Raw genomic sequence first — 14,353 nt, forward strand, 5'->3', positions numbered from 1 at the left:
GGTAGTCGTACTTGTACTAAAAGCTAAAGGTCTCTCGTTAGCATCCCGAATCCCGTTTTGACATGGGAACACTTCCTGCCTCCTGCGGGCGAAACCTTGACGGATGAATACTTTTTTCAAAATTGTAAATTCACCAACAGCCACGTATATTGACATTTGTTACGGTACATTTTTGTATTGTTCAAATGCTGAAACGTCACACTTAACGCGAAAAAATTCTCGCCCATCATCCTATATCCTTCCATGTCGACTACACATAACAACTTTCTTGTGTTGGAGATTAGAGAAAGAAAGTTATTTTGTTTTTCTCGGCCTAAATCTCGTTCGAGTAACTGAAAGCTTATTCGGTCCGCAATGGCATTGTCTGTGATTACACTTCGGGGCGGTCTGCGTTTCATGGTTGTTTTAATGATGTGTTGTGCAATTCTGGCCCACATCTCTGCCATGGATGAAACTCTGGAAGGACAGCGTCGAGTAGAAGCTGATAGCGCCGCTGAAACAGGTGAACTGAAACAGTCCATGCTGTACCGTGGACGAAGAGCAGTTCAGAAAAATTCGACCCCCAACCTGACGGAAGTTGAAAAACGATTGAAATCCATGGAAGAAAGGTGCGTTTGATTAATTTCCTAGTTTTCAAATTTTGAATAACCGTAAATTTTACCATCTGCCGAGCAGATCCCACTTCAAACCTGAATAAAGAAATATAAAAAGCTAAGATAATTTAATTTACGTACAGTATCAGCTAATTATCAGTTTCGTAGCCTGAGAGACATTTAAACCTCTCGGTTTTACCACAAGGTATTACGTGAAATGTCTGAAAATACCTTTGATGTGAAGGAGCGATTGCCTTACTAAAGCGGCTGAGATTGTGTATAAGCATGTTCGCAACATACTTTAACATAGAAAAAATTTTCATGCATTTTCGGAAGCCAAGAATCCCAGCTAAGTTTTAACGTGGAGAGAAATTTCCGAACACATGTTCTACAATAGTTGTGATTCACCATTTATCCATCTCCCAATCAACTATTCAGCTAGTTATTAAATCCAAATATTCTCGAAAAAGGCTTCTAAATTTTGCGGGGAATTTGGACGATCTGTCAGGGCTGCATAGCCAACGTACTTTGCTATAAATCGATTAATCCATGTAAGAACGAGTTTCAGGGTATGAACTGAGAAAGTTAAAGAGCTTTGCTCGAGGACAAGCGACATCAACATATGATGAAATTAATAATGCCAAGTGGAAATATCCTGACACCCTGATCTCTCTTTTACAGGTACAACGAAAGTACCAAAAGATTGGAAGAAATAGAAAAAAGGTATGGAACTCTTATCAATATATATAAAGCTTGCTTCTTTATTTTTGGTTCTAAGGCGATTTTCGTAATTAATATAAGCAGTTAAGAGTTCTGTAGAGATCATATATTTTATATAACGCGCTTTGAAATTATATTCATTACTTGATAAAATAATTTCAAATTTTCTTGTGGCGACTTTTAAGGGCATAAAAACGCAAGGTGAAGTGTTGGCAAGATCAAATTTAGTTTTTGCTGTTCATGTCCTAGCTGATAGTTTTAATCTTTTAAAATTGGATGCTTTTTTGCCAAGCAAGTCTGAAGCGCATAAAATGAGTATAAGGTAAATATTACCAACATTTTATCTCTTCTCAACAAGCTCTACACTTCTACTGAAGCTTGGTTCCTCTCAGAATAACAAATCTGGCTTGCCAGTGAGAGCGCGTTGATTAATTGCTGCCAAAATTTTGAAGTTTCTAAGGTGCTTTTCGTAATTTATACAAGCAGTTAAGAGTTCGGTAGGGATCATATTTTTTATAGAAAGCACTTTGAAATTTTATTCATTACTGGATGAAATCAATGTTTTCAAATTTTCTTGTGGGGACTTTTATGCCACTAAAATCGGTCCTTTAATTTTCTCAGGGCATAAAAACGCAAGGTGAAGCGTTGGCATGATCAAATTCAGTTTTTGTTGTTCATGTCCTAGCTGATAGTTTTAATCTTTTCAAGTCAGATGCTTTTTTGCCAAGTAAGTCTGAGGTGCATGAAAATGACTATATGGTAAATATTACCAACATTTTATGTCTTCTCAACAAGCTCTACACTCCTACTGAAGCTTGTTTCCTCTCAGAATAACCAATCAGCTGGCTTGCCAGTGAGAGCGCGCTGATTTATTGCTGCCAAAATTTTGAAGTTTCTAAGGTGCTTTTCGTTATTAATATAAGCAGTTAAGAGTTCAGTAGGGATCATATTTTTATAGAAAGCGCTTTGAAATTTTAACCATTACTTGATGAAATCGATTATTTCAAATTTTCTTGTGGGGACTTTTATGCCTCTAAAATCGGTCCTTTAATTTTTTCAGGGTATAAAGACGCAAGGTGAAGTGTTTGCAAGATCAAATTTAGTTTTTGCTGTTCATGCCATAGCTGATAGTTTTAATCTTTTCAAATTAGATGCTTTTTTGCCAAGTAAGTCTGAGGCGCATGAAAATGACTATATGGTAAATATTACCAACATTTTATGTCTTCTCAACAAGCTCTACACTCCTACTGAAGCTTGTTTCCTCTTAGAATAACCAATCAGCTGGCTTGCCAGTGAGAGCGCGTTGATTAATTGCTGCCAAAATTTTGAAGTTTCTAAGGTGCTTTTCGTAACTAATATAAGCAGTTAAGAGTTCAGTAGGGATCATATTTTTTATAGAACGCGCTTTGAAATTTCATTACTTGATGAAATTGATTTTTTCAAATTTTCTTGTGGGGACTTTTATGCCACAAAAATTGGTCCTTTAATTTTCTCAGGGCATAAAAACGCAAGGTGAAATGTTGGCAAGATCAAATTCAGTTTTTGCTGTTCACTGATGCCATAGCTAATAGTTTTAATCTTTTAAAATTAACTGCTTTCTTTCCAAGCAAGTCTGAAGCGCATATAAATGAATATATGGTAAATATTACCAACCTGTATTTTCAACAAGCTCTGCACTGCTACTAATCTGGCTTGCCAATGAAAGCTCGCTGTTTAGTTGCTCACAAAATTCTAAAGTTTCTTATTGATTTATCAATCCCTTTCTCCGAGTAGAACACCTTGGCTGAAAACTTGAAATCCAAAACATTAGTTTATTAATATAAAGAATCACCTTCCCGCAAAAGTTAGATTTACCCAGGGATATAGGGAACAGCAACATGCGCAGGAAATTTCGGATAAAAAAGATTAAGGGTTTATTCAGTCTCAAAGTACTGCTGATAAGTGTGCATTTGATTACTCACATGTAAGAATTTTATACGAAGACTGAAAATGTGTGGTATAACACCAAAGGCCAAGGAAATTGCTGCTACGTTTTCATTCTCAGACTCAAAAAGTAAGAATCACCTTGTACACCATAATAAACAGTACTGTCCAGTAGGTTTCATCCGAGGATTTCATCCGCAGACTCAGAAGCGAGAGCCACCTAGTACTGACAGCAGAATAAACGTCCCCACGGGGAAGTATTGCTCGGCACTTTAGGATTTCATCCATAGACTGAAAGGTTGTAACCACTTTGTAAAGCATTGTAAAACCATACCATGGATTTCATCCACAGACTGAAAACTTGGAACCACTTTGTAAAGCATGGTAAACAGTATCATGGATTTTATCCACAGACACTTTGTAAAGCATAAAACCATATCATGGATTTTATCCACAGACTGCAAAGTTGGAACTCACCTTGTAAGAAATGGTAAACAATATCATGGAAAACACAGTAAAATACAGTCGCTTAGCTTTCGTTTGGATGATCACACTAGACAAACAGTCAGCCAGTGACAAAACAGTTAGACCAACTTTGTACAGCACAATAAACAGCAGCACAGGAAGTGATACTCATATTTTTCATGTGAGTGGTTACACTTCGGGATTTCAGGTACAGGTTTGAAACGGAGGGTACACCTTTTCAGGCATATATAATTAAAAAGTACTTGAGAAAAATGACTAGTACTGCTCACTTCACACATCCGATAAAAATTTGTAACATCTTATGATATACAGCAAATTACAGCTCGATAGGTTTCAATTGCTTTCACTGAATTTTATGCACAGACTCAAACCTTAGAACCACTTCAAACGCACCATCGCCACTGGAAAACATCGCAGGGAAATTAATATCCAAACCTATTAAATAAATCAGATTACACTTAGGAGTTCAATCGCAGCGTCAAACGTTAAAACCACCCTGAAGAGCATAACAAACAGCACCACATGAAAGTACTTCTTAGCAGCTGTTACTGAAATTGTGCACCTTTTAAGGCATATATAACTAAAACGTACACGAGATAAAGGACTTGTACTGCTCACCTCACAATTTGTAACGTCTTATGATATACAGCAAATTACAGCTCGATAGGTTTCATTTTTCAGTTTCATTTGCATTCACTAAATATTATCCACAGACTCAAACCTTGGGACCCCTTCAAACGCATCATCGCCACTAAACAACATCGCAGGAAATTAATATCCAAAGCTATTAAATAAATCAGATTACACTTAGGAGTTAAATCACAGCGTCAAACGTTAATACCACCCTGAAGAGCATAACAAACAGCACCACATGAAAGTACTGCTAAGCAGCTGTTATTTGAATGGTCACATTTTAAGATTTCATGATGAGAATCAAAAGTTAGAACGAAGTTGGTCAGCATAATGAAGCACGCAGAAAAATGCTGCTTAGTAGCTTTAATTTGAGTGGTGAAACCTTAGGATTTCATCCACAGACCCAGAAGTGGAACTAGAAATTACTCTTCAATGGCTTTCAGGGTGGAATGGTCATAATTTAAGATTTCATCATCAGAGTAAAACTGCTAGAGCCACCCTGTACAGCATCATAAACAGCGCAACAGGAAAGTACTGCTCAGTATCTTGGTGTGCCCTTAATGCCACTAAAATCTCAGGGCATAAAAACGCAAGGTGAAGTGATGGCAAGATGAAATTCAGTTTTTGCTGTTCATGCCATATCTTATAGTATTAATCTTTTCAATTTAGACGCCTTTTTGCCAAGCAAGTCTGTAGCGCATAAAATGAGTATATGGTAAATATTACCAACATTTTTATCTCTTCTCAGCAAGCTCTACACTCCTACTGAAACTTGTGTCTTATCAGAATAACAAATCTGGCTTGCCAATGAGAGCGCGCTGATTAATTGCTGCCAAAATTCTAAAGTTTTTCATTGATTTATCAACCCCCTTTCTCCAATAGAACACCTGGGCTGTAAACTTGAATTTCTAAACATTAGTTTGTTAATATAAAGAATCACCTTTCCGCAAACTGATTTAGATTTACCCAGGGATAAAGGGAACAGCAACATGCGCAAGAAATTTTTGTTAAAAAAGATGAAGGATTTATCCAGTGTCAAAGTACTGCTGATAAGTGTGCATTTGATTAGTCACATGTAAGAATTTTAGACGAAGACTGAAAATGTGTGGTATAACACCAAAGGCCAAGGAAATTGCTGCTAAGATTTCATCCTAAGACTCAAAAAGTTAGAATCACCTTGCACACCATATTACACCGTACTGCCCAGTAGGTTTCATCCGAGCATTTCATCCGCAGACTCAGAAGCTAGAACCACCTAGTACCGACACTAGAATAAACGTCCCCACAGGGGAACCACTTTGTAAAGCATAGTAAACCATATCATGGATTTCATCCACAGACTGAAAAGTGGGAACCGCTTTGTAAATCATAGTATATCATGGACTTTATCCACAAACTGGAAAGATGGAACTGACCCTGTAAAGCATGGTAAACATTATCAGGGAAAACACAGTAAAATACTGTTGCTGAGCTTTCGTTTGGATGATCACACTTGAAAAAAAGTCAGCCAGTGGCAAAACAGTTAGACCGACTTTGTACAGCACAATAAACAGCAGCACAGGAAGTGATACTCATATTTTTCATTGAATTGTTACACTTCAGGATTTTAGGCACAGGCTTAAAACGGAAGGTACACCTTTTCAGGCATATGTAATTAAAAAGTACATGAGAAAAATGACTAGTACTGCTCACTTCACACATCCGATCAAAACTTGTAACATCTTATGATATACAGCAAATTACAGCTCATTAAGTTTTATTGCATTCACTGAATTTTATCCACAGACTCAAACCTTAGAACCACTTCAAACGCATTATCGCCACTGCAAAACATCAGGAAAATTAATACCTAAAGCTATTAAATAAATCAGATTACACTTATGACTTCAATCACAGCGTCAAACGTTAAAACCACCCTGAAGAGCATAACAAACAGCACCACATGAAAGTACTGCTAAGAAGCTGTTATTTGAATGGTCACATTTTAAGATTTCGCGCTGAGAATCAAAAGTTTCAACGAAATTGTTCAGCATAATGAAGCACGCAGAAAAGTGCTGCTTAGTAGCTTTCATTTGAGTGGTGAAACCTTAGATTTCATCCACAGACCCAGAAGTGGAAGTAGAAATTACTCCTCAATGGCTTTCAGGGTGGAATGGTCACATTTTAAGATTTCATCAACAGAATAAAAAAAGCTAGAGCCATCCAGTACAGCATAATAAACAGCGCACTAGGAAAGTACTGCTCAGTAGCTTTCATTTGGATCACACTTTAGGATTTCATCCTCAAACGCAAAAGTTAATACCACTTTTCCAGTATAATACTCTAGTCTTCGTCACTTAAAATTCCTTTTCAACAGCTTTCATTTGAAAGAAAAATCTTAGGATTTTGACCACAGAATTAGACATGCTTACAGACACCTTTGTACACATGATAATATTTAACAGCTGTGCAGAAAAGTACATGTGAATAGAGTTAATTTAAAGATTTCATCCACAGACTTGTTCTTCGTTTTCCACTGAAACATGCTCTTTTTGCAGAATTGATGTCTTGCTGCGTTTGCCACCAAGATCAAGCGATTCTTATGGGTCCCTCCTGATCTACCTTCTAGGTTGGTATACAGCGAATATTTAACTTACCTAACTATATCCTGCTTTAGCTAGATAAGGAGGATAGTTTCTTGTGGGAACAATACTTTGATGTAGCCTGTGACTAAGAACATTTGCAAGCTTCATACCTCATTACAACTGAACTCATTGAAGCATCGCTACAACAAAAAAATGCACTTCCAAGCACACAAAATGACCAAATCTTGAGCGCTTGGAAAAAATGAAGAGGGGTTTTAAAGTGAATAATGTGTTGAAGTTAGTGACTCGTTAACTCCTAAAAACAAACTTACGAATGAAGGAAAGGAAAAGAAATGAAGAAAGAAAAAAAACAGGAAAATAGAAAGGAAAACAAAAAGAAAGAAATAACTAAATAAAAGAAAAAAAAAGAAAGAACGGAAGAACGAAAGGAACGAAAGAAAGGAAAGAAAATAAAATAAAAGAAAAAAGGAAGAAAGAAAAGAAACAAAAAAAGTAGAGTAAAGAAAGAAAAGAAAACAAAAAAATCGGGGGAAAACAGAAAGAAAGAGAGAAAGAAAGAAAGAAAGAAAAAAGAAAGAAAGAAAGAAAGAAAGAAAGAAAGAAAGAAAGAAAGAAAGAAAGAGAGACAGAAAGAAAGAAAGACAGAAGGAAAGAAAGAAAGAAAAAAGAAAGAAAGAAAGAAAGAAAGAAAGAAAGAAAGAAAGAAAGAAAGAAAGAAAGAAAGAAAGAAAGAAAGAAACAATACAGACACCTTTGGGTGACCAGGTGGTGTTTTTGTTATTACAGGGCAACATGGCCAAAACTCTGGAAGCAATCAAATGGGACCACCGGGACCCCCTGGACCAAAAGGAGACCCTGGTGAGGCTGGAAAAACTGGCTCAAAAGGAAGAACTGGACTGACCGGTGCAAAAGGTACACGAAGGAAATCTATAATCTTAAATCAGAAGCTTTCAAAGAATAGTTTAGTTCAAAATGTTAGTTTTTGCAAACTAAACGTTGAAGGGCCTGGCGCATCAGTGACCTGTAGTAATCACTACCAATATCCCGAGTCAACTTCATTTTCGTTTTTGTAACTTATGGCGCGGTGGCTGTTGTTTAACCCTGAAATAGGTTATCGAAAGGAAAACAAAAAAAAAAAAAAAAAAAAATTTGAACCAAATAAAACTAAACCAGGAATAAAATATAATAAAGCAACCCAACCAAGCAAAAGCCGAGAGAAAAAAAGGACAGAAAGTTAAACAAACCAAACCAAACAAGACAAAACAACAACAAAAACAACACAAACAAAGAGGCAAACAGCTTTTAAAATAATAATTATGCGACCAGATAAAAAAGCTGACCTGGGGTACATCATCATTTGTTTTACGTCTAAAAAATATGATTTTGTTACAGGAGAACCGGGAAATTCAGGTACCGGTAAGGCGCGTCTAGGCCCCCCTGGGCCTAAAGGAGACCAGGGAGCTGCTGGTAGGACTAGTGCCCAGGGACCTCAAGGAGCCAAAGGAGAAAAGGGACAAGATGGAACTGGGCAGTCTGGGGGTGAAGTATGTTCGCTGGGGAAGAACCACATGTCCTAGTGGTGCTCAGATAGTTTATAAAGGTAAGGGGGATTACAATTTATTGTAATTTTTGCTTTGCTTTTTGAAAAAGAAAAATTTTCCAACAACAGTGGCTTTTACATTTTGTGATTTAATTGTGGAATGTCGTTTCCTTTTTGAATTTTCATTTATTTAACATCATAAGAGAGAATGTCTGTGAAGACCGCGTGATATCAGTAAAATGTGGCACATGCTTCAAAAATTCAAAATCTTCATATTTCGCTCAGAGATACCCTATGATAAGCCAACAAACGTGATTTGTTCAAAGCTGGCTGTATTTTCAAGAAAATTCTCAAAAACTGTAGCGGGCACCGACCGTCACAAAATGGCGGAAATTAGTGCTTCGAGTAACAACACAAGAACTTCGCTCGAGTAAAGCGCAAAAGGAAGCACGGTTTTTTCAAATTAGTTTATTTGTGTAAAAGACATTGGCAAATGATTCAAGTCTAAAACCAGGATTGTTTACCTAACTGGGAATGCACGGCAAGAGTTTAAAAATCACCAATATTTCATTGTTTAAAAATCTCATTTTGGAGCAGTTTTTCAATAAACGTTTTCCCCATGCGGTATAACTCAGAAGCGCTTGAAATTAAGGCTGTGATTAATGGAAATAGCCTTCTTTTCAAGGATATAAAAATTAGTCTGGGGCTTTTAACTTCTGCACGGAAAAAACACGCTCTATGTCGAAAAAAATCACAAACTGCACTTGTCAACAAACACAAATAATCGAATTAGAGTCTGTTATCGAAGCCAATATTCCAAGCAAATCTTAGTGCTTAGCACCGCATTTGATTTGAAAGTCAACATTACAAGTTTACCTTGCAAAACTTGTGGCTGTAGATTGCTTTTCATCGCCACTCTCCCTTCAAAATTGTTATCTTCCCTTCGACCATGTTTACCAAAGCACAAGTAATCAACAACCATACGTATGACTCCTGCATGAAACATTACAGTTCCTGACAGATTCAACCATATTTGAGTCTCCACACAGCTATAGCAAATAAGGTAACTCAATTGTACGATTAAGAACGATGATGCAATTATCTATAGTCGCAGAAGAAGAAATTTTGCAGCCCGAAGACGCACACAAGAGGAATCGTCTGTAGAATGAGACGATCATGTTTGTCACGCAATGAGACCGAGCGCGCAGGACACCCAACAAAATTAACAACCAGATTATATTTTTTCCGCGGCAGTTTGTCTGCGTCCGACTTCAAGCTTAAAATCCCCTAGTTGACATGGTACTAAATCTGTTACCAGCTTTTTATCTTTTAGGATGGGATTTTTTAGTACAAATGTTTTACAAGCAGATGCTTTGTACATCGTGCACGTGCAGTGGACAGAATGGTACCACTGGGGGGATGGTGTCAAATGGGCACACCATGTCCAGGTTAATAGCCCGGCCTTGCCTGACTTTATCGACGAGACTAAAACAACAAAGGAGAACCGCATTTAAAGGCAATTATTATTACTTCTTTACGATAAGAAAGTTCGCGTTTTATGTAAGCCACACTCAAATAAATCAACCATTTATTAAAATCGTCTTTTACATTAATCAGATGTACACTACCCGCGTTTAGCGAAAGCTGTTCAAGGCGGGTAGTGTAACACGGGCTGGTGGTGTAAGTGTCGCCTGAAGGTTAGCCTAACAGTGGTATAAATGCCACCAATGCTTTTAGCACTCAGCTTGTAAGGCCAGTGAAGAACATAATTAAAGCAAAAAACAGATAAGAGCCCGGAAAACGAATCTTATTGCTGGCAGATGCAGCCTAGACAAAGTGAGTGAGTCTTTTTCATGTAAGGCTGTTTGCGATGAACTGATGTGTCAGTGACATGCTAAAAGACAAACAAATGTCCTTTAGAAGGACAACATTTTCAATGCCCTTTGTAACATCAGCTAGGCTTAGCTTGAGCTACACAGTTCCATATGGCCGATGAATCCAGATTAATTGCAATTTACAGTCACGGCATATTCCTGCCCAAAGCAACGATGATTATTAGGATAACTGTGCGCCTGAAAACAAAAAAAAAACAAAAAGTTTCTAGAATAATTTTAAGCACCGCAGGATTCTAACCACGGCCGCACCCATACTCATGGTCAGAAATATTTAGAGAAGAAGGTTAGACCCTCAACTGGTTCGGATGGCCACGTTGAAATTTTTATGGCGGCCCGGTCTCCAATTTGGAGATGTAAAATAACCACTGTAATGAGCCCTGGATATGACTACTCTCAGTACCAGCGATTTGTCTGAAGGGCTTCTGAGGGAATATAATGAGACTACAAAATTGTGTAACTGTCAGAGTTCACTTTATTTGAGAGAACTTAACGGAGTTCTTCACAGATTAGTAGCTACGGCTATAAAAAGTATCCATAATAATAATAATAATAATAATAATAATAATAATAATAATAATAATAATAATAATATAATAATAATAATAATAATAATAATAATAATAATTATAATAATAATAAAAGCATAAGCGTTGCATTTATAGTTGGGTTTCCAGGAAAATAAGCATGGTGGTTTCATTTACGGAAAAAAATTTAAGTTAGAGATAAACATTATAATTAAATTATCGCACACCAAAAACAGGCTAGTTATTAAAAATGCGAGCTTCTTGTTGCAAGTATATGTTGATTTTTTTCCGACTTATGGCTTTTCGCTCGGTTTGAAAATAAGGCACAACTTTTAAACTTCATATTGACCTTCCCCTAACATAAATTAGCAAAACTACGTTGCCTTACGGGAAAATTTGTACCTGTTGGCTCTGGTACGTCTTAGATAGTCTCCGAAAGCGCATTGTTAATACCGCGGTCAGCCTTGCGCGATTTCCCTTTGGCGTAGCTCGATAAGGTATCGTTGGGAACCTCTCCACCACCCAATGCCCAAAGAGGAGGGATGAACTGGACACATGGTCATGCCCGAAATGTCACAAGGTGCAGTGAAAATTGAAGCCCGTGCAAAAATTAAGTTGATCTCCGACTCAACATCACTTACGCCGACAGACTGTGTGTGTGCTGAGATGCTTTTTCCACATGAAAGCAACGGGAGGATAAGGGCACTTTTTTTTCTTTTGCTCGACTTCGTTTATCTTGGGAGCACTGTCCCCCAGCTAACCTCTGAAAAGAGCAATTGATATCCATTTCATGTGTTATCCGGAAGGACAACGTGGCTGAATGACGCGATGGTCATTATATCATTAGGATTGGTTCACCTTATTAAATTTGGTTTTCTTTAGTGTTGAGCGCTCCCGCTTTTCCCTTCCCATTATTTTATTACTACTTTCCTTCTTCTAAATTTTACATTTGTTTATTTCCTTCATTTCTTCCATTGTTTGCTTACAAGTTCGTTTTCTTTCTTTCTTTTTTTCTTTCTATCGTTCGGGCTGCTTGTCTGTCGGTGGGTGGTTCTTTCTTCCTTAACCTATCTCGTTCTTTTTGGCGTTTTTTCCATTTGTTTTAAGAATTTTAGATCACAGAGTGTCTTTTTTAACAAACCAAAATTATTTCCTTATCCGCAAAACTTGTGTAACACCTGAAGGAATATTGGTAGCCAAGCCTTCCTTGTAAGGAGTGTGATATGTCGTTGCGTGACATACAAATGATATGCATGGATTGAAGAGGTCAAAACGACAGTGTCGCTCAGTAATCGAAAATCTCGCTCAATGGTCATTTTTTTACGATGAAACAAGCTCAGTTGTACGTTAGAGAAAGATAGCAGATATGGTGTATTTGAAACTGCGAAGAATAGCGCCGATGTTTGTACAAGAGCCACCCAGGTATCGTTCAGATAGTTGTTGATTTCGTAAACTCGCTGTCAGAGGGAAGATGGTAATTTTGAAGAGAAAGTAGGAATGAAAACCAATCTACAGCCACTGTTTTAGCAAGGTAAACTTGTAATGTTGACCTTCTAATCAAATAGGTGCTAAGCACTAAGGAATATTGGCTTCGATAACAGAGACTAATTCGATTATTTGTGTTTGTTGTCAAGTGGAGTTTGTGATTTTATCGACATAGAGCATGGTTTTTTCCGTGCAGAAGTTAAAAGCCCCAGACTAATTTTTATATCCTTGAAAAGAAGACTATTTCCACTAATCACAGCCTTAATTTCAAGCGCTTCTGAGTTATACCGCATGGGAAAAATGTTTATTGAAAAACTGCTCCAAAATGAGATTTTTAAACAATGAAATATTGGTGATTTTCAAACTCGTGCCGTGCATTCCCAGTTAAGTAAACAATCCTGGTTTTAGACTTGAATCATTTGCCAATGACTCTTACACAAATATGCCAATTTGAAAAAACCGTGCTTCCTTTTGCCCTTTACTCGAGCGAAGTTCTTGTGTTGTTACTCGACGCGCTAATTTCCGCCATTTTGTGACGGTCGGCGCCCGTTACAGTTATTGGTAATTTTCTGGAAAACAAAAGCAGAGCTGAACATAAGAAATACACCACGTTTATTAACTAATCATAGAGTTTGTCTGAGCAAAATATGAGGGTAGTCAATTTTTGAACCCTGTGCCATCACTCACTCGGTCATGAAAAAAAGGCGCTCATAAGCTCCTAATCGCCAGTTGCCCGCGAGAAGTCATTTTTTTTTTTCGAAATAGAGGAGGATTCAAGATAACTGAGTTGGAGATGGCCAATACTGAAATCCGCTGTTAGAAAAATAATTTAATCTACGGAAAGCGAAGATAGTTTACTGGAGCAGTTCAAGTCTCTCAAACATACTTTCCTTTAGTTTCCTACTGTATTTTCCTCATTTTGAATTTCTCTGATTTTGTGTTAGGTATAATGGGTGGAGACGATCACACTCATCCTGGTGGAGGAGCGAACTACCTTTGTCTTCCTCACAATCCAAAGTATGACAAGTACGAAAATGGCCATCAACACGCGGGATACATATTCGGCACTGAGTATGAGGTCAGTGGGTACAACGGCGATCCTTTTCAGAGAACAATTCACAACCATGAAGCACCCTGCGTTGTGTGCTTCGTCAAGTCGCGTGGCTCAATGCTGATGATGCCTGCACGGAATGACTGTCCATCTGGATGGACCGAAGAGTGTCATGGGTACCTGATGACTGCGAATTACGCCCACAAGCATTCAAGTGACTTCGTTTGCATTGATGGTGACCCGGAGTATGTTCGTGGTACTTTCGCCGACAAGAATGGTGCCTTGCTGTACCCTGTGGAAGGAAGATGCGGCTCACTTCCGTGCCTTCCGTATGTCGATGGTCGAGAGTTGACATGCGCTGTGTGCACCAAGTGACGAGTGGATACAACGCTTTCCATGCCGCACCGACGACTCGTAAAAAGAAAAGCTTGAGCAGTGATTTAATCAAAACGTGATTTTTCTTTGCACTAAACAGGAAGTAGTTGAAACACAGGACTTTAGTGAAGGAAGCAACTAAAACAGGGAACTGACTACAGTAACACAGTGTAGAATGAAGGGAAAACAATAAACGTAACATGAAATTAAAACGAAAAAAAAGATTAAAGCTTGGTTTCGTTGAAACGTTTTCTCCAGTCCCATGCATGCCATGCATAATTAATTAATACCTTAATCTTCTGTCGGTCTAATCTGATTAGGCCGTGACCGAGTCAGGAATAGGAGTAAACTCATGCAGGCAGTATTATTCATTCCACACCTAATTTGCTAGTCGAAGATCTCATTAGCTGTCGAATTCGCAGGAGAGTTAGCAACTCAACTCAAGATGGCAACCAGTGAAAGCACATGGTCTAAACATGCAATGCGCAAGTTAGCATGATTGGCAAAGGTAGAGATTGGCCTAACCCTATATTAGCCAGTCAA

General features: G+C 37.9%; 1 pseudogene across 1 annotated transcript; it reads left to right on the forward strand.

Annotated features, from left to right (window-relative positions):
* The first annotated feature begins 265 nt into the window (after positions 1-265).
* Positions 266-13,855, forward strand: LOC146467519 (uncharacterized; annotated as a pseudogene). Its single transcript, XR_014867706.1, has 6 exons — positions 266-608; positions 1,275-1,316; positions 6,893-6,963; positions 7,727-7,852; positions 8,333-8,540; positions 13,329-13,855. The product of XR_014867706.1 is annotated as an uncharacterized LOC146467519 (transcript).
* Positions 13,856-14,353: the final 498 nt, after the last annotated feature.

The sequence above is a fragment of the Pavona decussata genome, unplaced genomic scaffold, assembly GCF_977016875.1.
Source record: "Pavona decussata unplaced genomic scaffold, jaPavDecu1.1 SCAFFOLD_135, whole genome shotgun sequence".
Taxonomy (NCBI): Eukaryota; Metazoa; Cnidaria; class Anthozoa; order Scleractinia; family Agariciidae; genus Pavona; species Pavona decussata.